Here is a 25,663-nt window from a genome sequence, read left to right as displayed (position 1 = left end):
TGAGGGCATGGGTGGCCTGACGTGTCAGCTACAGGGAAACACAGCAGAATGTTATGGAGTGGCAAAAAGAAATATTCCTGTGGGCTCAGAGAAGGTGTCCCTTGGAGACTCCTAGAAATCGTGCCTCTGTCCTTTCCTCTCCCTCCACCCCAACCTGAAGATCTTGCTTTAGCAGGCATGGGGAAACAATTCAGAGAAATATTACTGATGATTGTGACTTATACAAGTCCATATTCAAATGAAATCCCCAGGAATCAAGACAGATCATACAAAAACAAATTAGAGCAATTTTCCCTTATGAGTTCTTGTTAGGGTATTAAAAATATAGCTTTACATATCAACATTTTCTGATCACATTAGATTCAGGGAAAATATAATGCCCCCCAGTACAATGCCCCAAGCTGCTACTCTGCGATTCCTTCCTCCTTCCTCCCTTCTCCCTTCTCCCTTTTCTTCTTCCTCCTCTCCTTCTCCTTTTTCTTCTCCTCCTCCTTCTTATTCTCCTTCTTCTCATCCTTCTTCTTCTTTTCCTCCTCCTTCTCACTCTGTTACTCAAGCTGCAGTGAAGTGTCACAGTCACAGCTCACTGCAGCCCTGATTTCCCAGACTCAGGTGATCCTCCCACCTCACCCTCCTGAGCACCTATGACTACAGGCACATGCCCCCACATCCAGATCATTTTTGATATTTAATATTTTTGATATAGACAGGGTTTCATCATGTTGCCCAGACTGGTCTCAAACTCCTGGGCTCAAACAGTCCACCTGCCTCAGCCTCCCAAAGTGCTAGGATGACAGGTATAAGCCACTCCACCCAGCCCTCTTGTATTCTTAAATTCATATTAGCAGAGAGTTTAGCCTCTCTCTCTCTATGTTTTCTTCTTTGTAACAAGCATAAGAGTAGTAGTTTAGCCAATCCTATAATCCCAAGGGTCCACCTTGCTGTAACATGAGGAGGAGAAAAGCAAAGAAATTGCTTGGAACTGCAAAGGGTTCTACTTGTCTTGCCATTGTGGGGGCCAAGGCCCTCACTGAAAAATCATGGCTATAAGGCAGATTGATTAATAGGAGAAAAGGCATACAAATTTATTTAACACATATACATGGGAGTCTTCAGAATGAAGACCCAATCCCCCAACAGAGTATAGAAGTTTATATATTATCTTGAGGCAATCGAAAGAATGCAGGCTCAGAGCATGGCCCAAAACAGGTATGTTAGTAAATTAGGTTTTTGTGGCAAGACAGGTTATGGGAGTGAGGAAGGATGAGGCTTGGCTAGCAAAAGTAGTCTTGTGATATAGATGAAGCTTCATAGGTAGTAGCCCTCAGAGGGAATAGATGGTAAGTGTTTCTTTTCAGACTTTTAAAGTTGTCAGACTTTTAGTAGACTTCTTCTAGATCCAGGAAAAGCCTAGAAAGGGAAGTCCTGGCTGCTTAGTGGAGATTCTCTCAGATGCGAATTTCCGTCATCTCTGTCTCCTAGGTCCATGACAGCCATTTCAGAATTTGTCAAAGAAATAAATTTTGGGGTAAAATACTTTGATTTCCTTTACCATGCAATTCAATTCTGTTCCTATTAAGTGGCCTGTGATGGTTGAAGTGCTCTGTTTGATATGGTGCTAGAATCTCCTTTTACCCGTAATTACAGATTATCTCACACTTGGCTTGGCTTCCAAGTTACAGTTCTTTACCTACAAGGCTTTGTTAGTTAATATCTTCACTCACAGGTGTTTCTCTGGGGTTAAATCCCATGACCAGGAGAAGCTTTTGTGTAGAATCTTCAGTTGGTCTTTTCATAAACCCAGGACGACATTCTCTTTTGGCAATGTAAATACTGGTGCAGAAGCCACCATCCTGATCCCGTCTCTTTCTATTTTCAGGAAAATTTCCTCGTCAGAGTATGGCTTTCTTTTCTGACATTAGGCCTTAGACAGAAACACTTCCGAACACCAAAATTGGTTTTAATAATGTTGACTCTCAGGAAATAGTTTGTGGCCTCATCATCTTCCCTCATAGTAGGTAAATTCTGGAAAAATTTCTCACCACTTTCTCAGAAAGCTTAGAGAGTTTTACAGTTCGTGGAAATGGGCAGAGGTGGGGATGCTGGGTGATTCTGCCCAATTGTTGAAAGAACTGGAGCACCAAGGATTGCTCCTGAAATGGTGAATTTCTATTTGCCTTGCTTCCAAACAACCAAAAGGGAACATTGGATTTATTCCTTACAAAACAGGGAAATTTAATGTCTCTATTGCTATAAATAGGGTTCTTAGAGAAATGATGACTTATGAGTTATCAGGGAAAAAAACAATACAAACCTTGGGGCTTATCAAGTACCCCACAAATTGTTCTCTATAGAATGTAAAGGAGCCTTTGGGGAGTTAACCTATTTGTTCACTGTTGTAATTGTTGGTGTTGCTTGTTTCAGGCTCTCTGCTTTCCAAGCATATGGTAGGATTGAACTTTCTTCTCTGTGGTTGGGTGGGAAACATATGACCTAGTTTGGCCAATGAATTGTGAGCTCTTGTTAGTGTGAAACCTAATGGAGCTGTCTCTCTATCACAGCTACTGGCAGTGCACTAAATGGTGGCTCCTCTCTTAGCTTGGGTCCTGAACTTGGGACAAAACAGAATAGAACTGCAGTCAATCCACAAATAACATGTAATGTAACCAGGAAATAAGCCTTTGCTTTTTGTATCACAGTCCCAAGAGACTAGATTATCCTAGTGGCTTTGGAGGTGTGCTGCTTGGATTTCCTTTCAATGAAGAACTTGTGGATCAGTTGCAATGCAAGGAGGACAGCTAGCTGACAGCCTCCAGCTGTATCATCTTTGGGATCCACTGTAGTGTTTGAGCAAAAGCTATATTTCTTTCAGGCCGCCCCCACACAATGACTGAAACTGAGCATGGCGGAGATATACTAGGACCTGGCCTCTCTGCCCAGTGTAGGACTCTGCTATTGGACACACTTTGTTTCTGTGCTGTCCATTGCATTGACCACATTTACATTGCATTCTGAGGTTCTGTCTCCCAGATTCTGTCTTCCTCCTTCTTTCCTTTCATGGGTCTGATTTTTTTTCTGCAACAAAAGTCACATTCAATCACGAGTCTCATTGGCATCATGGTCTTTCTATGACTTTCTATGTCTACTCCTGTTTTCTCCCCAGTTATTTTTCACAGGAATTCCTCCCCAATACATGCTAACTTATCCTTGATGTCTGCTTATCAGAGGACCCAAATTGATACCATTATACTATGGTAAAAGTCATCTACATTGTGTACATGTTAAATAGAGCATTTGTATTGTAGCATAGACGAGAAGGAGAAGAAACTATCAGAAAGCAATAGAGATGAAATAACATCCTTCTGGGAGTAATGGATGGTTACATTTAAACCATCAGTGATTGAAACTAGCAGAGCAGTTGAGGGGACTCTAAAACTTTGGTTGAATAGTTGCCTTGTTCCTGAATGTGTTGCCCCTTTTGTTTGAAGAGTACTGCTCCAGCTTTTCTCTCCAAGGTCAAATCCAACATCTGACCCTTTCATTATCAATGCATGCTCTGTCTGTGGACTGTGATGTGCATTTGTCTACTACTTGCCACTAACTCTAAGAAGGAAAATCACATTCATAATTAAAACAGAACATTAACTCATGAGGGAAAGGAGAAAAGCTCCTACCCTACAAGTTTGCTATTTACAAAAACATACTGCAGATATATAGCATTTTTTAACAATGAGAAGAATCATACATCTCCTCCACTCTTGAACGATTATTATTTAGCTAGGAATGAATGCACAAAATAGGTCAAAAGGACATAATCTGCAGCTCCTGCATAGAGCAATAAAAATAATATGCCTTGGGTTTTTATAATCATCTTAAGTAGTAACTGACTCATTAAGTATGATATGCCCTACAGGTTGTCCTTACTGACACTGAGCCAGAAGTTATAGCCCCATGCTTAAGTGTTCCACAATTACCTTCCTCAGGAAGTTAATTATCAACTTGGATTTCTCTCCTGGATGACTCAGTAGGCTATAATAGCCCTGGTGGTAAATACCTATGGCAGGGCTGCAAAGCAATCATCCTCATAAAGAGGGACTGGGTCACTAAGATAGAAATGGTCGCATAAATACTATTGCCTGACAGGTCTCAGGGAGGCACTCCCTCCAGCTAAGATAAGCCATTTGGTATATTCAGCACAATCTGCTTTACTGAACTAGAATTGCAAAGGTTTACCACAGCTGCCTTATCTGTAGGAAAATATGTCTCGCAAAAGAACTATTTTCCCTTGAATTCTGCTTCTCTTGTTCATTCACACACTTAGTGTGCCAGTTGTGCCTTCCAGGAGACAGAACCTGAGATGGAATAAAAATTTCAAGGAGTTTGTTAAGGGGTAATTCTGTGTGGAAAACAGAGAGAAGGCAGGATTGGACAGGCACAGCTTCCAGACTATGATGCAGATCTGACTCCTGAAGAAAGAGGGAAAAAAACAGAACAGGGCAAAAGAGCTTCGGACTGCCATGCAAATATGACAAAGTCTTGGCTAACCCAGTGGGGAGCCCCAAAGCAAAGACAGTTCATTAGAGAAGACCCACGGTGCACAGGAAGTGGCAGGGCCCTAGGAGCCCTGCTGAGCTCAGTCATCAGCTGGGGCTTCCCAGGAAGCATAGCCTTGGCTCAAAAGCTGGAAACTGTCAGCTAAATGCAGTTTTACAGCTGAATGACAAGTGCTTTCTTGAGGGAAGATAAGAGTGGTACACCTCCATGGCTGCTATATGTCATGTCATCTTTTTGCGAGTACAAAGTGGATTCATTTTAGGGTTACCCTGTGGAATACGTAAATGCAAAAAGTAACAACAGGGTGGTAAATACGATCTTGCAGTCTTAAGGGTCAGGGTTTGAGATAGATGGCACCAGGGAGAAGCTGAAGACCTGTGCCTTTCTCCTTTTCCAGCCTAGAGCTCTGTGACCATCTGTAGTTCTATCACTACCAGTTAGGTAACCTTTGGCAAATCTTTCCTAACTTCTCTGAGCGTTGATTTCCTGACATATGGTCCAGGAATATCACTGAAAGATAATTGTGAGGGTTAAACGACAGGTTTTAAAAATTCTCTGCATAAAGCATCTGCCGTAAGTTTTTAGCGCATCTTCTTTTTAGGTGAAAGTTGACCTTTAAATTAAGCTCAATTAGCCTGATTAAGACCAGTGTGGGAGCTGGAGGTTCAAGAAGAGGAATGTCTGATTATTTGGGGATTAGTAAAGTAAGATGTATTAATTAGTATTCACATCTTGGGTTTTTTTTCATTTGCAATCCAAAATAAGATAAAGCAAAAGAGGGATTTATTGGCTTATGTAAACTATCAGTAAGAGAGCCAGATATATTACTGGCTTCAGGAACCAGGAGTTGAAATGCCAGCCGAGCCTTACTCTTCTCCTTCCTTCTCTGCATCTCTCTTTGTTTCAGCTTTGTTCTCTCAGGCTATCTTTCTCCTCAAGGCAAAAATCAAGGCCCATATTTCTCTGTTAGTGAATCTGGGAAAGTTACCATATTCATATTCATATATGTGAATCCTGGAGCTGCCAGTAAAATACATTGCCTTAATTCCAATTCAGAAAATCTTGTTATGGGTAATCCTCACACAAACCAGATAGAATGGAGGAGGGTGGAGAAATTTATCAAAAGAATAGTTTACCCAGAGTCACTTTCTAGAAACTAGAGATCTCTACAATACTGTGTCATAAGCCCTCTTTTTCTTTATCCATCTTAATCTTAGCAATGAGCTGTAGAGTTTATGGTGGTAAAGGGGCACATTTGCACTAGAAGATACTATGTGATCAAGAATAGTCTCGTCCTTTTTTTGAGACACAGTCTCACTCTGTCGCCCAGGCTGGAGTGTAGTGGTGCGATCTTGGCTCACTTCAATCTCCACCTCCTGGGTTCAAGCGATTCTTCTGCCTCAGCCTCCCAAGTAGCTGGGACTACAGACATGTGCCACCAATGCCCAGCTAATTTTTCTATTTTTAATAGAGACAATATTTCACCGTGTTGGTCAGGCTGATCTTGAACTCCGGACCTCAAGTGATCCACCCATTTCAGCCACCCAAAGTGCTCGGACTACAGGTGTGAGCCACTATGCCCAGCCATCTTGTCTTATTAAGAAAAATATTTTTCTTAATTTCTTGCTGTATATTTTTTTTCTCCCATAATTTTATCTCGTTTTAATAGAAAGGCTGGGTCTTAATTATCTGGTGATGTCTTCGGTAAGGTTACCCTAAAAGCCGACCCTGAGGCAAGGATTTGAGTAGCAATACTTTGTTCAATAGATCATACCAGTAGTCATGGATAAGGAACTGGAGAGGTAAGATGAACGGGAAATGAGAGCAGGTCACTTAACTGTGAGCACCTGGGCCTCACTTCTATTGGAGGACTCTGGAACATAGTTTTCTACATTCAGGGGCAAGAAGGTAAAAATAATTGTCCACCAAACTCTCTGAGTGATTGACTGAAAGCTACTTCTGAAGATGTTGACTCTCTGATACTTCTACCCTGCCCCAATATGATGAATGCGTGGGTAGCAGCAGCCAGAGAAACTCTCAGGCACAGAGTTACAAGTATCTTCAGCTGGTAGCTGTTGGGTGGACAGTTACTAGAATAGTGAGCATATTGTCTATTGTTGCATAATAAATTACTTCCACATTTTGTGGGATAATAAATGTTTCTAAGCCATTGTTTCTGTGAATTAGGAAATCAGCTTAACTGGGTGGTTCTGGCTGGAGGTTTTCCATAAGGTTACATTCAAGATGTCAGCCAGGCTGCAGTCATCTGAAGGCCTTGACCGGGGCTGGAGGATCCACTTGCAAGATGCATGGCAGTCGTCAGAGAGGCTCAGTTCTTTGCTGGCTGTTAGTAAGAGGCCCCATGTTCTTACCATGTGGGCCCCTCATTAGGGCTACTAGAGTATTCTCAAGATATAGCAACTGATTTCTTCAGAGTGAGCAATACTAGAGAGCACAAGGAGAAAACCACAATGCCTTTTATAACCTAGTATTGGCAGTCACATACCATTACCCAATCCTGCCATATCCTATTTTGGTTAGAAGCAAATCACTAATTCCAATGCACACACTCAAGGGGAACTTTATCGTCACCTTTTGAGAGGGGGTATGTCAAAGAATTTGTGGACTTATTTGAAAACCACCACAGTCAATATGGGGAGATACACACTGGATACCAATGGCATCTGCTAATGGTGAGTCTGTATATCCTATGTTTTATCTGTCACCATCCTGGGTTTTTACAGTTTCTGACAAAAGACATAAAGGATGAATGAATCTGTCAACTGCTTCTTTTTTTTTTATTGCATTTTAGGTTTTAGGGTACATGTGCAGAACATGCAAGATAGTTGCATAGGTACACACATGGCAGTGTGATTTGCTGCCTTCCTCCCCTTCACCCACATCTGGCATTTCTTCCCATGCTATCCCTCCCCAACTCCCCCCCACGCTGTCCCTCCCCTATTCCCCCCAATAGACCCCAGTGTGTAATGCTCCCCTCCCTGTGTCCATGTGTTCTCATTGTTCATCACCCGCCTATGAGTGAGAACATGCGGTATTTCATTTTCTGTTCTTGTGTCAGTTTGCTGAGAATGATGTTCTCCAGATTAATCCATGTCCCTATAAAGGACACAAACTCATTTTTGATTGCTGCATAATATTCCATGCTGTATATGTGCCATATTTTCCCAGTCCAGTCTATCATCGATGGGCATTTGGGTTGGTTCCAGGTCTTTGCTATTGTAAACAGTGCTACAATGAACATTCGTGTGCATGTGTCCTTATAGTAGAATGATTTATAGTCCTTTGGATATATACCCAGTAATGGGATTGCTGGGTCAAATGGAATTTCTATTTCTAGGTCCTTGAGGAATCGCCACACTGTCTTCCACAATGGTTGAACTAATTTACACTCCCACCAGCAGTGTAAAAGTGTTCCTATTTCTCCACATCCTCTCCAGCATCTGCTGTCTCCAGATTTTTTAATGATCGCCATTCTAACTGGCGTGAGATGATATCTCAATGTAGTTTTGATTTGCATTTCTCTAATGACCAGTGATGATGAGCATTTTTTCATATGTTTGATGGCTTCATGTATGTCTTCTTCTGTTCATATCCTTCGCCCACTTTTGAATAGGCTTGTTTGTTTTTTTTCTTGTAAATCTGTTTTAGTTCTTTGTAGATTCTGGATATCAGCCCTTTGTCAGATGGGTAGACTGCAAAAAATTTTCCCATTCTGTTGGTTGCTGATTCACTCTAATGACTGTTTCTTTTGGCGTGCAGAAGCTGTGGAGTTTTATTAGGTCCCATTTGTCTATTTTGGCTTTTGTTGCCAATGCTTTTGGTGTTTTGGTCATGAAGTCCTTGCCTACTCCTATGTCCGGAATGGTTTTGCCTACATTTTCTTCTAGGGTTTTTATGGTGCCAGGTCTTATGTTTAAGTCTTTAATCCATCTGGAGTTAATTTTAGTGTAAGGTGTCAGGAAGGGGTCCAGTTTCTGCTTTCTGCACATGGCTAGCCAGTTTTCCCAACACCATTTATTAAACAGGGAATCCTTTCCCCATTGCTTGTTTTTGTCAGGTTTATCCAAAGTTGTATGGTTGTAGATATGTTGTGTTGCCTCTGATGCCTCTGTTCTGTTCCATTGGTCTATATCTCTGTTTTGGTATCAATACCATGCTGTTTTGATTACTGTAGCCTTGTAGTATAGTTTGAAGTCCAGTAGTGTGATGCCTCCTGCTGTGTTCTTTTTGCTTAGAATTGACTTGGCTATGTGGGCTGTCTTTTGGTTCCATATGAAGTTTAAGGTGGATTTTTCCAGTTCTGTGAAGAAGGTCATTGGTAGCTTGATGGCGATAGCGTTGAATCTATAAATTACTTTGGGCAGTATGGCCATTTTCATGATATTGATTCTTCCTAACCATGAACATGGAATGTTTCTCCATCTGTTTGTGTCCTCTCTTATTTCCTTGAGCAGTGGTTTGTAGTTCTCCTTGAAGAGGTACTTTACGTTCCTTGTGAGTTGTATTCCTAGGTATTTTATTCTCTTTGTAGCAATTGCGAATGGCAATTCATTCTTGATTTGGCTCTCTTTAAGTCTGTTATTGGTGTATAGGAATGCTTGTGATTTTTGCACATTAATTTTGTATCCTGAGACTTTGCTGAAGTTGCTTATCAGTTTCAGGAGTTTTTGGGCTGAGACGATGGGGTCTGCTAGATATACAATCATGTCATCTGCAAATAGAGACAATGTGGCTTCCTCCTTTTCTATTTGAATACCCTTTATTTGTTTTTCTTGCCTGATTGCTCTGGCTTTTGTTTTGTTTTGTTTTTTGAGATGGAGTTTCATTCTTGTTGCCCAGGCTGGAGTGCAGTGGTGTGATCTCAGCTCACTGTAACTTCTGCCTCTCAGGTTCAAGTGATTCTCCTGTCTCAGCCTCCCAAGTAGTTGGAATTACAGGCACACACCACCATGCCTGGCTAATTTTTGTATTTTTAATAGAGACAGTGTTTTACCATGTTGGCCAGGCTGGTCTCGAACTCCTGACCTCAGGTGATCCACCCACCTCAGCCTCCCAAAGTGCTGGGATTATAGGCATGAGCTACAATGCCTGGCCTCAAATGCTTCTTAATACTTACTTTATTCCTTCCCAAATACATACACATTCTCTCTCCGACTCTCTCCTCCTCTTTACCTCCATCCCAACCAAAAGGTTATTTTTTACCACTGGACAAATGGATCTCAAACAAATTACTTCTTCATGTCAGAGTCTATATTGCACTTCCCTGGGGGCACCATCACATTTTAACCCACAACTATGTATGATGCTGAACAGCTTGGTGGCATGCCAACCTCCATATTCCTTTGACTAAGAGCTCTGAGTTGTATATGTGGTCTAAGGATTGGTCCTTTAATTGAAAGAATGTTGGCAGCCTTGGTCTCAGATTTTATTGTTTGTATATGTAATTCCTTGTTGTTCCTATTATCACCACTTTTCTACTTTAATACTGTGTTTATTCCCTCCACCTTATAGATCCCTATAGCCTTCCTTTCTCCCTCTTAAATGTTGTATATTGTTTGGCTTTTTCTGGAAATGAGTAATACAGGAGAGAGAGTAAAACATGCTATATGACTGTCTTTGACTCTGCCTTGTGGGGAAGCCAAACTGAGAAAGGGATTTGAATGTAGATAGTTTATTTGGGATATGATTTCATGAAGCAAGAGTGAAGAAATGGGGAAATGAGGCAGGGAGAGTGGAAAACCTAATATGTCGGCACTTAATTGAGGTAATTGCTATGATTAACAGGGTCTTGATTTCGCCAGGGCTTCCAAAGAAGTATAAAGAATCTCATGGAAGGTCAGAACTCTCATCTATTTATATATCACTCCCTACCCCTAACTGTTTGAAAATCATCCCTGCAGACACTACTTTCCCAAACTTTTGAGCTTTGCTTATATACAGGCAAACTGCTAATATGAGAAAGCTTCAAAAAGTTCATGAGAGAATTTGTATTATGAAAAATTATGGATCAATTCCAAAAGGCATAATACATGTATTGAACAATGCAAAATACATGCATTGTTAGTACAGTACGCTAGTACTAACTTTGACAGGATCTAGTTTGAGACACTAGGAAGGATAAGATATCAGTTTCGAAAGAGCCCTTATTAGAGCAACAAGAATTCTGCTAAAATTGGAGCAAGAATAAACATCAAATTTATGGTAAAGCTTGGGAAGAAGAATGGTGAAATCATTGGTGCTTTATGAAAAGTTTACAAGGATAATGTCCAAAAAAATCAGCAGTTTACAAATGGGTAACTAATTTTAAGAATACAGAATGGTGTTAAAGATAAAGCCCATGGTGGCAGACCATCATCATCAATTTGCCAGAAAAAAATTCATCCTGTTTGTGCTCTAACTGAAGAAGACTGATGGTTAATGGCAGAAACAATAGCCAACACCATAGACATCTCGACTGGCTCAGCTTACACTATTGTGATTGGAAAATTAAGGTTGAGCAAACTTTTCCCTTGATGGACCATTGTGCCTAGATCCAATGCAGACAAGAGCAGAGATTTCAATGAAAATTTTAAGTAAGTGGGGTCAAGATCCTGAAATATTTCTTTGAAGAATTGTAACAGGAGATGAAACGTGGCTTTACCAGTATGATCCTGAAGACAAAACACAATCAAAGGAATGGCAACCAAGAGGTGGAAGTGGTCCAGCTAGGGCAAAAGCAAACTGCTCAAGAGCAAAGGTCATAACCACAGGTTTTTGTTTTTCAGTGCTCAAGGAATTTTGCTTGTTGATATTCTGGTGGGCCAATAACAATAGCATCCGCTTATTATGAGGGTGTTTTGAAAAAGCTGCCTAAAGCTTTAGCAGAAAAATGCCCAGGAAAACTTCAACAGAGTTATTCTCTACTATGACAATGCTCCTGTTCATTCCATGCATCAAAACAAGTGCAATATTGCAAGTTTCAAGGAGAAATTATTAGGCATCTACCTCACAATCCTGGTTTAGCCCCTTCAGACTTCTTTTTGTTTCCTAATCTTCAAACATCTTTCGTCTAGTGCAGTAGCTCGTGCCTGTAATCCCAGCACTTTGCGAGGCCAAGGTGGGTGGATCACTTGAGCTCAGGGGTAAGACCAGCCTGGACAACATGATGAAACCTCGTCTCTACAAAAAATACAAAAATTAGCCAAGCGCAGTAGCATGTGTCTATAGTCCCAGCTACTCAGGAGGCTGAGGTGGGAGGATTGTTTGGGCCTAGTAGGCAGAGGTTGCAGGGAACCAAGATTGTACCATTGCACTCCAGCCTGGGAAATAGAGCAGGACTTTGTCCACACACACACAAAAAACACTTTAAAGGACAGCAATTTTTCTTCAGTTAAGAATGTACAATAACTGCATTGACATGGTTAAATTCCCAGGACCCTCAGTTCTCTAGGAATAGAATAAATGGCTGTTATTATCACTTAGTAAAGTGGCTTGGACTTGATAGAGCTTATGGAAAAAGAAAGTTGATATTTTATATTTTTATCTTTTAATTCCATTTTTCCATGAACTTTTTGACGTTCTCTCATATATTGGATAAGGCCCTAGGGCAAAAAGTGAAAAGAGGTGTGGCTTGAGGCAAAAGTGGGGCCTTTGCACAGAACTATTTATTGTATGTTTGGCTGAAATCAGAGGTGAACATAGCGGATAAGACTAGGGTTCCAGAGGCATCTGCTATAATGGCCAAATAGTGGAGATTGAGACACTCCTTGGTCTAGATCAAATACCCTGATGGCAAATAACTGCTGGGGATGGAAGTTACTGAGGCAGATTGGGCTGTGAGTTTACCTGCCAGCCAAAAGTCTTGATTCATAACAAATATAAAGACTCTATCAATATAGCAGCATAAGTAGACTGTCAGGGTAACTAGAAGGTAGATGTTAGCAAGACACAAGTCAGCAAAGATACATGTACATTAATACAAGCAGCTTTTGGCTAGGAGAGTTGGTATTTAAAGATGATTCCCTGTGAGGCCAGGTACCAGTCAAATCTGTAGTGAGTCTGCTAGCAGGGTTTGGGGGGAGAGAAGCAGAGCCAGGGCAGACACTTGGGGCATTTCATAAAAATAACATGGTCTATTAGGAGTCCTATTTAATGGGGATGGCTGAAAATGAGAATATTGAAGTGTCACTATAGTCAGTTCTAGAGGAATCTAGTACAATAGAAGGAAAAGAGTATGATGGTTGAGGTTGAAAGAAATGAAAATATTTTACCAAAAAATATGCTACTTGAACATATTTTGAGATGGCTGTTTAGAGGATCTGCAAACAGAGGTAACCCTGCAAAGCTGTCTTTTGTGGAGATTTGCATCTGTAGAGAAAACCTGCATTGATACTTCCAGGTTTTCTTTGAGGGCCTTCCCTTGTCTGGATCTAGGAAAGATTAACTGAAAATTTGACACCCTTAAAGGTCTGAAAGAAACACTTGCAATCTATATTCTCACTTAGGGCTGCTACCTCGGAGGTTTCATCTATATAACAAGACCACCTTTGCTAACCAGACCACTTCTTCTCCCTCTCCTATAATGTCTTGCCACCATAAACTGTTTTGCCAGGATTCAAGCCTCTATTCTTTCTGTAAACTCACAATGGCATAGCAGCTTCTGTACCCCACTGGGGAGTTGGGGTAATCACTCTGGTATTCTCCTGTACATGTTAATAAATTGTGTGCCATTTCTCTTATTAATCTGCCTTTTGTCAGTTGATTTTCAGTGAAACTTCAAAGGGCAAAGGAGAAGTTTTCCCTTGGCCCGTACATGGTAGTAGTAGAGGGTTGAAATAAGATGAGGTCCTCTCCAGAAGGCAGGGCTAAATGGGCTGTGACCACATTTCTGGGTGTCATCCTCAAGAAACATGACTCTGCATAAGGGTAACCTACAGCTAGAATTGTGAGGACTTGATTATTCTATATCTTAGATATTTTCTGACTGTCTATCTGTCTCCTTCTCTAATGCCATTTTCTAGTTTCGGTCTCCATATACTACTGCTACTGTTACAGTAGGTAGTCAGACGTGAACAGGGAAGAACAACACCCACCCCAACCAGGAATGTCAAGCAACCATCAGGTGATGGTCAGGCAGTTGTTAAACTCTCTAAAATAATGCTTGGTTGCAACTGGCACCAGGGAAAGGCAGTCTCCCAATGGATAGAAACACCTGAAGCTGATGATTAGCAGCTTCCCAGTAAGATATCAGGAGTGGGGCAAATGGGCTCCAGTATGTGCACTAAGAGGCAAAATGGCAGAGTTTAACTGGCATATAATCTTCCCCTAGGAACACTCAACTGATAAGGGGAAAATGCCTCAAGTGAGTATGTGCACAGTTTCAGTAAACACATGCAGCCCCTCCCAAGTGCTGGCAGGCCCCTGTGCCTGTGGACAGCCCATCCCAAAGGAAGAATTGGGGGAGAAGGGATGTAATCCCCGGAAGCCTGCCAACATATAAGACCCCAAGTCAGATGTCAAATGGGCACTTGAATTTCTCAACTCATCTGTTTGGCCCTCTTCCAAGTGTACTTCTTGTTCCTGTGCTAAAACTTTTAAATAAACTTTCACTCTGCTCTAAAACTTTCCTTGGCCTCTCACTCTGCCTCATGCCCCTTGGTTGAATCGTTTCTTGTGAGGAGGCAAGAACTGAGGTTGCTGCAGACCCAGACGGATTGTCCGCTGCTAACATGACCATCTTCTAACCAGTCCCTATCTCAATCCTTTCTTCACAAAGCTACCAGTGTAATCATTCTAGTAAGTACATCTATCATGTTACTCCCTTGGTAAAGGTAACTCCCAATCATTATTTCATAATCAGATTAGTCATTGTAGGAGAATTAAAATGTTCTTCTAAAGCTTTGATAATCTGAGTCTATGAAACAAACTGATAATAGATTAACAAGAAAAAATACATTTATTACATACACTCATGCGCATGGGAATCACACAATATGTAGAAACTCAAAGGTAAACTGGTTGATGCTTTCACACGAGCTTGAGGTTACAGAAAGAATGGGGGCTTGGATCCTGGCAAAACAGGTGATGGTGACAAGAGAGATTATGGGAGTGGGGAGAAGAGGAGGCCTGGCTAGCAAAAGGGATCTTCTTATGTAGTTGAAACCTCACAGGTAGCAGCCCTCAGCGAGAATAGATGGTGAATTGTTTTTGGGGTTTTTTTTCCGGACTTTTAAAGGTATCAGATTATCAGTTAATCTTTCCTAGAACTGGACAAGGTGGCCTAGTTGCACCAATGGACATTTTCTCTACTGGTGCAAATCTCCTTCACCAAAGTCAGCTTTGCAGGGATACTTCTGTTTTCTGATCATATGACTATCCATGTCAAAGAAGTATATTTTGAGGTAACATATTTTCATTTCCTTCACCATCCTCTACTCCAGAAAGCCCGCCTAACCTTTGGACTAAATTAGCCTCCCTTCTCTTTCTTTCTTTTTTTTTTTTTTGAGACGGAGTTTCTTTCTTGTTACCCAGGCTGGAGTGCAATGGCGCGATCTAGGCTCACCACAACCTCTGCCTCCTGGGTTCAGGCAATTCTCCTGCCTCAGCCTCCTGAGTAGCTGGGATTACAGGCACATGCCACCGTGCCCAGCTAATTTTTTGTGTTTTTAGTAGAGACGGGGTTTCACCATGTTGACCAGGATGGTCTCGATCTCTTGACCTCGTGATCTACCTGCCTCGGCCTCCCAAAGTGCTGGGATTACAGGCTTGAGCCACCATGACCGGCCGCCTCCCTTCTCTTTCTATGGCACCTGGCTTATACCTGTACTGTATTATCAGAAATATACTGTCATTGTCTGGTTGAACCTGGGCACCATATCTTATGTGACTTTCTGTCTCTAGTACTCTTTTTAGTCTCTGGAATAAAGAAGACTTCACGTTTTACAACAAGACAAAGAACCTACTTGTTTCCCAAAAATGTTGCAAGGCAGCCTTTCCCCCTTTTTCAGATAGGGTTTTTTTCCTTATATTTTATGATAAAGAAAGCAGTTTCCCTGGCAGAGTGAATCATGCCTTGCTGGGAAACATTCGCAGAAGCTGACTCCTGGTCCTGTTGGTAGGGCCTACAAAGGCAAGTGTCTAGGTTATGGTACCTAGAGGACACAGCATGGTATTGACTGCCCCCAAACACCTCCTCTCGGTCCCCAACACGTGGCTCTTACTTTGAAAATACCATCTGCAGATAATTTAAGACAATACTCTTAGGAGTTTCTTTTAAAATGTCCATAAAATTTCTTCTCTTTCGAGAATAACAGGCTAAGCAGTCAATATTTGTTACCACGTCAAGCTACTGTCTCTCACTTTGCAGAGAACAAGGGCAAGGATAGGTGACAATGCCTTTATATGAGGGAGATGGATAGGGAAAGGATAATGACTAGTAGTTCTCAGAGTGCAATTCCTGGACCATCAGTATTTCAAATGAGTTAGAAATGCAAAGCCTGGGGTCAGGCTTCACCCCAGACCTGCTGATTCAGAAACTCTCCCTCTGGGGTTCAGCAATCACTGTGTTTTAGCAAGTTCTCCAGATGATTCTGATGCATGCTAAAGCTTGAGAACTTCTGATAAAGACACACATACACACAAAAGCTAAGCCAGATTTTCAACCCAATCGCTTTTTAGTTTCACAATGCAGGACAGTGCTCCTGGTGTCTGCTATTGATTAATCAATTAGAAATGTCTGCCTTGGCTGTGAGATGAGGAAGGGGGTGGAGGTTGTACATGTCACTTACAAGGGCATATTCAGTTAAGCACTAAGGATCTCAGACAGAACAAAAGGCCTTCAGTAAATAGAAACTTGAGATGTTAGCCTACCATTTTTCTCTTAACCAGGGCTGCTCAGATTTCATCTGCATATTAATCCCCTGGGGATTTTGTTAATATGCAGATTCTGATTCAGTCTGCCTGAAGTAGGACCCACATTCTGCATTTCGTACCAGCTCCCAGATGCTTCTCCTGCTGGTGGTCTTCAAGCTATGATATTCGTATTGAAACTGTCTTGGCAAAGATTATAACCATGAGAAAATTATGACAGTGAAAGAGATCTGAGCTAACCAACCTCCATCTTGCCTTTAACCTGGAAACTGCCTTTAATCCTTCCTGGGCCTGGGCTGAGCTAATGTTGGGAGACATTTAGTTTATAGTATAAATGATAATAGCCCTTTCTAAAACTAAAACACCTTTGTAAAACTAATGACAGTCCACCAGGTTAGGAGAATGAGTGGAGCCTGACTTCTGCTAAGGTGTAGAGATAAATAATTACCAGCCATTAATTCCAGAGGTCACAAGATACGCAACTTTCCCAATTACTCCTGTGGATAACATCACTATTGTAGAACCTGAGATTGACTTTTTGAGATGTCTTTTTAGGGTTCTGCATTTCTAACAATGATGGCTCCACCCAGGCCTGCCCCACTCACTGCCCCCTAAAAAAGGAGGACCACTTTCCACACGCCTCTTCCCTTGCTCGCCTAACTAGCCTTGAAAAACCCTAGCCTCTGAATTTTCAGGGAGATTGATTTGAGTAATACCTCCATCTCCCATGTGATGTGGCTGGCTGTGTGTTTATTAAACTTTCTTTATTGCAATGCCATGGTCTCAGTGAATTGGTTTTGTCTGTGCGGTGAGCAGGAAGAACTCATAAGTTAGTGATAGTACCAAGCCTCTAAACTTTATCAACCTTGCTTTTCTGAGTCCCTGCCAAAATATTATTTTTAGCAAAAATAGACCAAATGTTATACCATTTTACACAGAAAAATACTGAAGGGAGTGCCACCTGATAAAACCCTCTAACGGGCAACTAACTGCAGAGTTGTGAGTGTACTTTTTCTGCAATGTTTAGTGACTGCTCCTGGGCCCATTGGCTCTGTCAGATCTGCATTGCAGCGCTGCCAAAAAGAAATCCTTGGAACCTTCTCACTTTTATTTCTGCTTATTCTAGCCATTGTTTTCAACCTTTGGTTCAGTGCAAAGTTGGAGCCAAAGTGGTAAACAGCATTGGGTGACTGATGTTTTTCCCTTCTCTCTTCTCCCTTTTAAATAAAATCTACCTGCTGTCAATTACTGAGTACTTCTAGGCAGGAATAGAATTGTCACTAAAATCAGGTCAGCACCACTGTGGAACTTTTTCTACCTGGGATTCCCTTGTATTATAGCAATAGTAATACATTTGAAGTCTCATCATCCTCTACTCACCAACCTCCTTTTTCCTTTGTGCCTTTTATTTCCCTAAGGTTGCTTAAGTTATTCTATTGGGTCTTTTCTGAAAAAAAAAAAAAAAAAAAAAAAAGTCACCATGGAGTACAGCAATCTGAGGTAATAGCAACCAAAATTCTCTTTGCATTAAGAACCAACAAACAAAACCTTTCTGCTACTTTTTCTTCCCCTAATATTCCGATTCATATGGTATTTAATAGCACATATTTCTCTTTTCTTTTTTTTCTGCTTTCTTCTCTTCTACCTTTCCCTGTGTGTTCCACTCCTCATCACTTTCTTTTTCCCTTCTTCATCACCTCTCTGTTCTCTTTCTCTCACCCTCTCTGGATTTTCCCTCCCCTCTCCCCTTCTCTCTTTGTTTCTCTCTCTCATCCTCTCTCATTATTATTCCTGGAACGTGTGAATATTATAAAAATCTTTCTTTCTGCCAGTGAAGTCAATGCATGTATCCCAAAGTCTGTCATTCCAGAGTCACCTGAAACCAAGTTCAATGAAGCCTGATAGCATTCAGGATCCCCCAGCTAGTAACCACCTTCAAATGAATGCTCCAATTGTTTGTTTTAAATTAGTGAATTGTTATTATCCAACAATCTGAAATCCAATACTTGTAGCTCGAACATAGAGTTTCCATTAATGTGGAACAAGTATAAGATGCTTAAGGTAGCAGCATGTTTATTGCTTTTCATTTGAAGGCATTAGGTAATGAGGTGGGATGTACAGCATCTGCCGTTTCTGTTTACAGCTCACATCTTATGATGTGAGATGAAGTGTCTCTGTCCAAGTGAGGGTGCAGACATTAGCCTCATGCTCACAACCTAGAATGTCTTCCTGATATGTTGAAAGTGTTGACTGTAGCTTTCTTGACATACAAATCCTGAGCCTCTGGGAGCTCTACGAATATGTGCATATCAGTAACAGCTCAACCAAGTACTTCCACCAGGTCCAAGATTCAGAAGCCCTTTGGTGATATTTTATCAATACAATAGGGGAGCAGAAAACCAGGGAGCTGTCAGAAACACTCAGTGCCTTGCCTTCTTGCAGCAGCCTTGCTGGGAGGAAGCCTCCCTGAGGTTTTCCATTTTCTCCTTATCCTCCTAGCCACACTTTCTCCTGCAGAGCTTGTTAGAAGCACTGCCCAGTACTTCTTAAATTACATGAGGCCTCAGACCTGTCTTTGGTTACCCAGTAGAAATCATGTTTTGCAATCACCTGCTGCACAACCACAGGCTAACTAGAAGCAACACATGGGCAAGGAAGTTGACCAGTGTACAGGCCTTAGATCCTTTTTGTCTCTTTTCTTTGTCAACTATATTTCTAAGTACTTTGAAAATCTACACACCTTGCCTTGTTTTACAAACCATGGCCTGGCCTCACGTGCACATTTAATATATGTAAATTTTCCTGTATGTGTGCAGCAAAGAGGATGGAGAAATTTTAGGTATCTTGGAAATGATTCCAATACTTACATAATTTGCTATGTAAGTAACATGTTTTGCTGTGCAAGAACTTGGAATATACACTTTCTTCCCCTTGAGCATGTGATATCTTATCAGACCTCATATGAGAGACACAGAGCATTTGCTGTGACCGGGCTTCACTGTGTCAGCCACTTCTCTGATACCTGAGGTTTGCTCTGTTAATCTTTGAGCTTTGAAGCCTCGCCCACCAACACTGGTGCCATCCTCTAGCACTGAGGGGCCTTACATGTCCTCATGGATCTCTGCTATGTTGAATGCCATCTCTTCCAAAAAACTGCTTGTAACCAAAAGGTATACGTCAAACTTTCATTTGATGTTACTTTCCACAGAGGCCTGCTTCCATCCTGATTGAGCAACTAGACTTTAATAATTTTGGATCTCATTCACTATGTGCTAAATGTACCTCATCTCTTCAGTGCATTCCCTATGAGATTTGTTCACGTTATTCTCCCCCTTTTTAAGCATCGTGAACCTAAAGAAGAAGATTCTCTTTTGATGGCAATAAACTGTGATTAATGAAATCACATTTTGATAATCTCCTTATTGTGATCATACATAATAAGGAAGGATTTAAACACTTTAAGAGATTTTGCCCATCCTTCACTCAATGGGCATGTGCCCCAGATTGAGACTTCCTGAGGGGATAGCGGATTCCAGGCTTCTATCTCATGTTTCTTGCAACGTTTCTTGCTTCATTGAGTCCAATTCTAGTATTTAAGGACTCAGCTTGTATTTTGAATACAATGTAGCCCCTGTCTGCAACTGGGCATTATGGAAAAGTTCTGTTCCTCTAAACTGAAGTTGTAGTGGAGTAGTTAAGAAAGACCATAGGGACTGGAATCAGACTGACAGGTCCTAAATTCTGGCACTAGCTACCTGCTGTTTTAGCCTTAATTTCTCCAACTCCATTTCCCATCTGTGAAGTGTGGCAAATGTTGTAGGGGTGGAAAACCTTTGCCCTCTTAGGTTCAAAGGCTGGGCCTCCAAATTAAATTGACAAAAGAATGATTAACAGAAGAAAATGTTTACTATGCATGTGTGCAGGAACTTTATTTAAAAAAAAGCAAAAATCCAAATAAGTGGTTAGACTTGAGACTTTATGTACCATTATAACAAAGGGCAATAAATGATGGAGAAGTAACTAGACAAAGCAAAGGTGGTTTGGATTTTTAGGGGCAGTAAATAGTGGGAAGGCAAATATATGGGAAAAAAATTAAAGAAGATAGGGTTACTTAGTAACCTTTGTTATGCAGACTCAAGTCAGGGCCATCTCCAGTGTCTGTGGTGATTAAGAGTCACTCTCCTCTTCCTAGTGCTGGAGAGGGGAGGGGGGCACCTTCACAAAGGGAAATTTATGCCCTGCTTTTACAGGAAATGGGGAGGATAAAGAGTTCCTTTCTTCTTCTTGCTGCTTCTTCATTGCCTTTAGCTCAAAATAATCCTTATGCAAGTGGCATATTTTGGGCTGGCACAATCTGATCTGATCCCCTTCAGTGTGAAGTCTAAAGAGTAAGAATTCCAGAGGGTTGTTATAAGGATTAACAGTAGCAAACATTTTATAGGTAACCTCTTTTTCCCTTTCAGTGAGATAGAGAAACAGGTTCTACATCACCTAGCTGGGGAAGTATGTACATGCTCTTTAGGGACCCCTGGGGAAATGGAGTGCCCTCCTCAACAACTTCCCCACAAAGCCTAGGTGGAAAATCAAGTAGTCATGAAGAGCAAGGCCTCACCTCACCAAAGATGTTTTATTTACCATAGGGGCTTAGAGTATGTTGGTGGTGAGACAGCTTGCCTGGTGGTTAGGTGGGACTGGGCTGAGCCAATGAGGAATGAAGATTCACAAAGTAATCTCTAATGGCCACTTCTCTTACCCTCACTGCAGCTATTGATCACAATATTTCTATGTTCTAAAGACTTTCATCCATAACTGGCTCAAGCTAAGGATTAGGATCAGTCACAGGCAAAGTTGTTTATTTTAATAGCACCCTGTTTTGTTCTCTAATCAATATTTTGTCCACTCATTACTCAAACAGGTGCTTTGTATGCTATTTATTAGTATTTTATTAGCATGGTAATCCCAAGCCTCCCAGAAACTCCTCTCATTTAAACTGAATCAATCTGAAGTCTCTTCTCTAGGGGCTCAGCTCTAAATCTAGCTAATATGGTAAACTAAGGCCTGCTGGTGTATTCAAGAGGGTTAATCAGTTAGTTTCATCCAGGGCCAGCTTGAGGTGGTATAGTTAACCATCTACTAAATTATTTGATGGCACAATTTTTCCATTTTTCTTCACCTGACCATTCCCACTAGGCTGTTGAAAATGGCCAGCATTTAATTTTAAAAATGTCCAGCATGAACCATTTATTTGGGTTAATAGGCTGTTGTGTGACCTGAAAGTTAAGTTCTTAAGCAGGGATGTGCTGGCAAAAAGAGTAGATCTTAACAGGAGCCCCTTGTTCAAGCAAAAGCTACCCAGTTTCCATGGACACAGTGATTCAGGGTGGGAAGAAGAAAACACAGAGAGTGTTTCTTTTGTACTTAAGAAAGTAACTCCCCCTCCCCACCCAGCTCATTTCCCTCAAAGCTGCCTATGCATATCAGATCAGGAACATTCACGAAGTACCTTACCTCGAGGCATATTCTCATACGAAATATTTGGAATAACTAAGAGTGTAACTTGGCAACTGGAATGTTGAAGTTTCTTTTCTACTTCTGTATATTGGAGGATCTTTCTTATATATTTTTGGTGTACCCAGCCTCAGACTTGCTCTTGTTCCCAGACCTGCTGTCCACCTAGATGTGTCTTAAAAGCAAGTCCCAGCACTTTGGGAGGTGGAGGTGGGTGAATCACAAGGTCAAGAGATCGAGACCATCCTGGCCAACATGGTGAAACCCCGTCTCTACTAAAATTACAAACATTAGCCGGGTATGGTGATGCGTTCCTGTAGTCCAGGTACTCAGGAGGCTGAGGCAGGAGAATCACTTGAACCCTGGAGGTGGAGGTTATAGTGAGCCAAGATTGTGCCACTGCACTCCAGCTTGGTGACAGAGAGAGACTCTGGCTCCACAAAAAAAAAAAAAAAAAAAAGGCAAGTTTATTCATGATTCTGAATGCTTATTCTATATAACAAGAAAATTCTTAGTTGACTTTCAGAAACTTTAGGTTTAGATCCAAATGCCTCAGGGCTAGGCAAATTGTCCTCTTACAATTTGTCCTGAGATAATCTTCTCAGTGGAGGCTTTGTTATGTGGAAATAAATGAAGACCACCTCAATAAAAACAAGCAAAAGCTATTCAGAGCTTGCTATAGCAAGAGAGTCAGCCACCATCACTTGTGTTTTGGCAGACTCCAAGGTGGGCAGAGGAGTGGGGAAGCTTTATGTTGAACAAAAGGGTAGGTCTCATGTATACCCTGATTAGGGGCTATTGGCATGGGGAAGCTGTGAGGGGCTAACTAGAAGGATGGCATCTTATGTGATTGGAAGAGAGGACAAATATTAGGGAATCTATCAGTTATTAATTAAGTTCTGTCTACTTTGGGATGCTTGTACAGAGATTTCTATTTAGTTTCCTGGGTTGTTATTAGAGATAGCAGTCTGACTTTCTACAAGTCTGACTTATAGATAGCAGGCTGGCTTCCTGGGCTGGTTACTATAGATAATTGATTGGTTTCCTGGGCCTGTTACTCCAGGTTGTGGGTCAGAGTTCTATTTTATGTATGGTATGGCCATTTTTCTATTTTGATTCAGTCTCTTAGTTGAGAGACACAGCACTTCATATCTCTTTGAATAAAGTTATCTGATAAATTTCCATGTGACTTTTTCATGCACCTTGCATTGGGAAATAGTTCCTTTTATAAACCCTGTAATGGATGCTATACTGTGTTAGGATTCCTTTTCAGGATGGGAGGATTTATTCCACCAACTGCCCTCAGGTGTCACTCCTGTCCTCTCTGGGAATTGTCATCTGCTGAGGAAGCTGATGTGATGCCCAAGCAATCCCCTGTCACATGGGCAGCCAATATCTAGTGACTGGTCAATGCATAAAGGCCCAGCCTCCTTGGCCCAACTTGGGACAACTCTGAAGGACTGTCCCAGCTTCTAAACTCCTATTAGAGTACACCAAGACCTTGGTTGAAATGGCCTTACCAACCCAACCTCTCCCTCTGCCCAAGTCAACTCCCTTTTCTTCCCCAAGTTTTGATCCTCAGAGCATTGCATAATAAACTTTCTCTTTGCTAATCTCCATCTCAGAGGCGTTTGCTTCCTGGGGGATATTACCTATAATAATTCCACTTTAAATTATCCTAATTTGAGTGTACCATCTGTTTCCTGCTGGGACCCTGACTGGCACAGGATATTATGTTTATTATTTATCCCATTAAATGCAGGTTCATGATTCGCAACAAGACTTTTTTGTTTGTTTTTCACATAGACCAGGGATTTGGGGTTGTTCTGACTGTGGGATTAGAGTATGTTTAACATGCATTTTACTTATTTATTTTGTCACCTTTTTTGGTCTGTCACATTTACATGCCCCCCACCATACACACACACACACACACACACACACACACACAGACACACACACACTCCTTTTATAATAAATAATAAATGCCCAATATATTTATTGAGGATTCAGAGCTTGGTGGAACTGAGATACTACACAAAGAAGGGACAGATGCAGCATATCTTGTTTTGGACTTGCACAAAGACTGTCAGAGGCAGCCGAAGTGCCCTGATAGAGTATGAAATTGACAAAATAGCTTATTTGTTGCCATGCTACAAACCATTTATACTATGCCTTACATAACTGTTCTGGAAGAACATACACCACCATTCTGTGTACTTCAGTTTATAGCAATTTTCACAAACATCTGTCTCTCCTGGTTCTTTAGCCAAGTTCAGCACCTCTAAGACAACATTGTCATAGTAAGGAAAGCAGGATCAGCACCCAGCTATCTGTGAAAAATATGTCCATATCCAACTTCTTTGGCTGTCTAAAGGGCAGAATTATAGCACAGTGCTTTAAAGCATGGGCCCAGGAGCTGGACTGCCTGAGTTCAAATCCTCCCTTTGCTATTTACCTACTCAGTGGCTTTGGGAAAGTTCTTAGCCTCTCTGTGCCTCAGTTTCCTCATTTGTCAAATGAAGAAAATGATGATATCTATCTGATAACATAGTTGTGCAAATTGAATGAGTTAATCTATATTAAGCCCTTGGTATAGTTTCTGGCATATAGGAAGCATCATATTACTATTATAATGTAAACTTCATTGCTTACCATGTAGAATTTGTAAGTTTAGTTTGTAGTCAGATCTGTCAGTATTTCCTTTTATTTTTTCTTTAAGGTAAGAAATTGTAGAGGAAGAAAAATGGACAATTTGACCCTAATACTATTAACTTTCAGCTATATTTTCCTCTAGCCTATTTCTCTAAATAATTTAAAATGTATTATAGCAAATAATAAAATACTTTAAAGACAAAAAACATATACTTTGGGCTGGGTGTGATGGCTCACGCCTGTAATCCCAGCACTTTAGGAGGCTGAGGCAGGTGGATCACTTGAGGTCAGGAGTTCAAGACCAGTCTGGTCAACATGGTGAAACCCTGTCTCTATTAAAAATAGAAAAATATCTGGGCAAGGTGGCATGTGCCTGTAGTCCCAGCTACTCAAGAAACTGGTGCAGGAGAATTGCTTGAACCTGGGAGGCGGAGGTTGCAGAACCAAGATAGCGCCAATGCACTCCAGCCTGGGTGACAGAGTGCGATTCCATTTTGAAGACACAATACAAAAAGAAAAGGAAACATATACTCTGTTTCCTCCCAGTCAATCAGATAAAATTTTGATATTCATAATATATAAAGAGAACCATAAATTAGTCAGAAAGACAAAAACCCAATAGACATGGGCGAAGTACAGGCAATTTACAGAAGAAATATGAATACCCAATAAACATGAGAAGATGAGTAACTTCTCTAGTAATGCAGAAAATGCAAATTAAAACAAAAATAACTTTCCTTGCTCCCTACTATTTTGGCAAAACTGAAAGGGAATGATTGAACAAGATTTCTGCATTCTCCACTCCTCTCACCCTTTGCCCTTGACTACGCTGGTGTTCCAGAAGCTATACATCTTATATTCATGCTACTGCATGCTATTAAAGTGGAACACTTTTCGTTTTAAGCTGAAGATTTTCTATCAACATCTAAAATGACATTTTTTAACCTTCCCCTTTAATCTGCTTTTATCTTTGCTCCCCCCCATATCTTTTTGCTGAATTAATTAGTGTACTGGAAAATCAAGCAGAGCAGTTCACTAATTTCTTCAACTATATCCATTCTGCTATTCAACTCATTTA

The sequence above is a fragment of the Callithrix jacchus genome, chromosome X, assembly GCF_049354715.1.
Source record: "Callithrix jacchus isolate 240 chromosome X, calJac240_pri, whole genome shotgun sequence".
In the NCBI taxonomy this organism is placed as follows: Eukaryota; Metazoa; Chordata; class Mammalia; order Primates; family Cebidae; genus Callithrix; species Callithrix jacchus.
Note: the sequence above shows the minus strand (reverse complement) of the source record.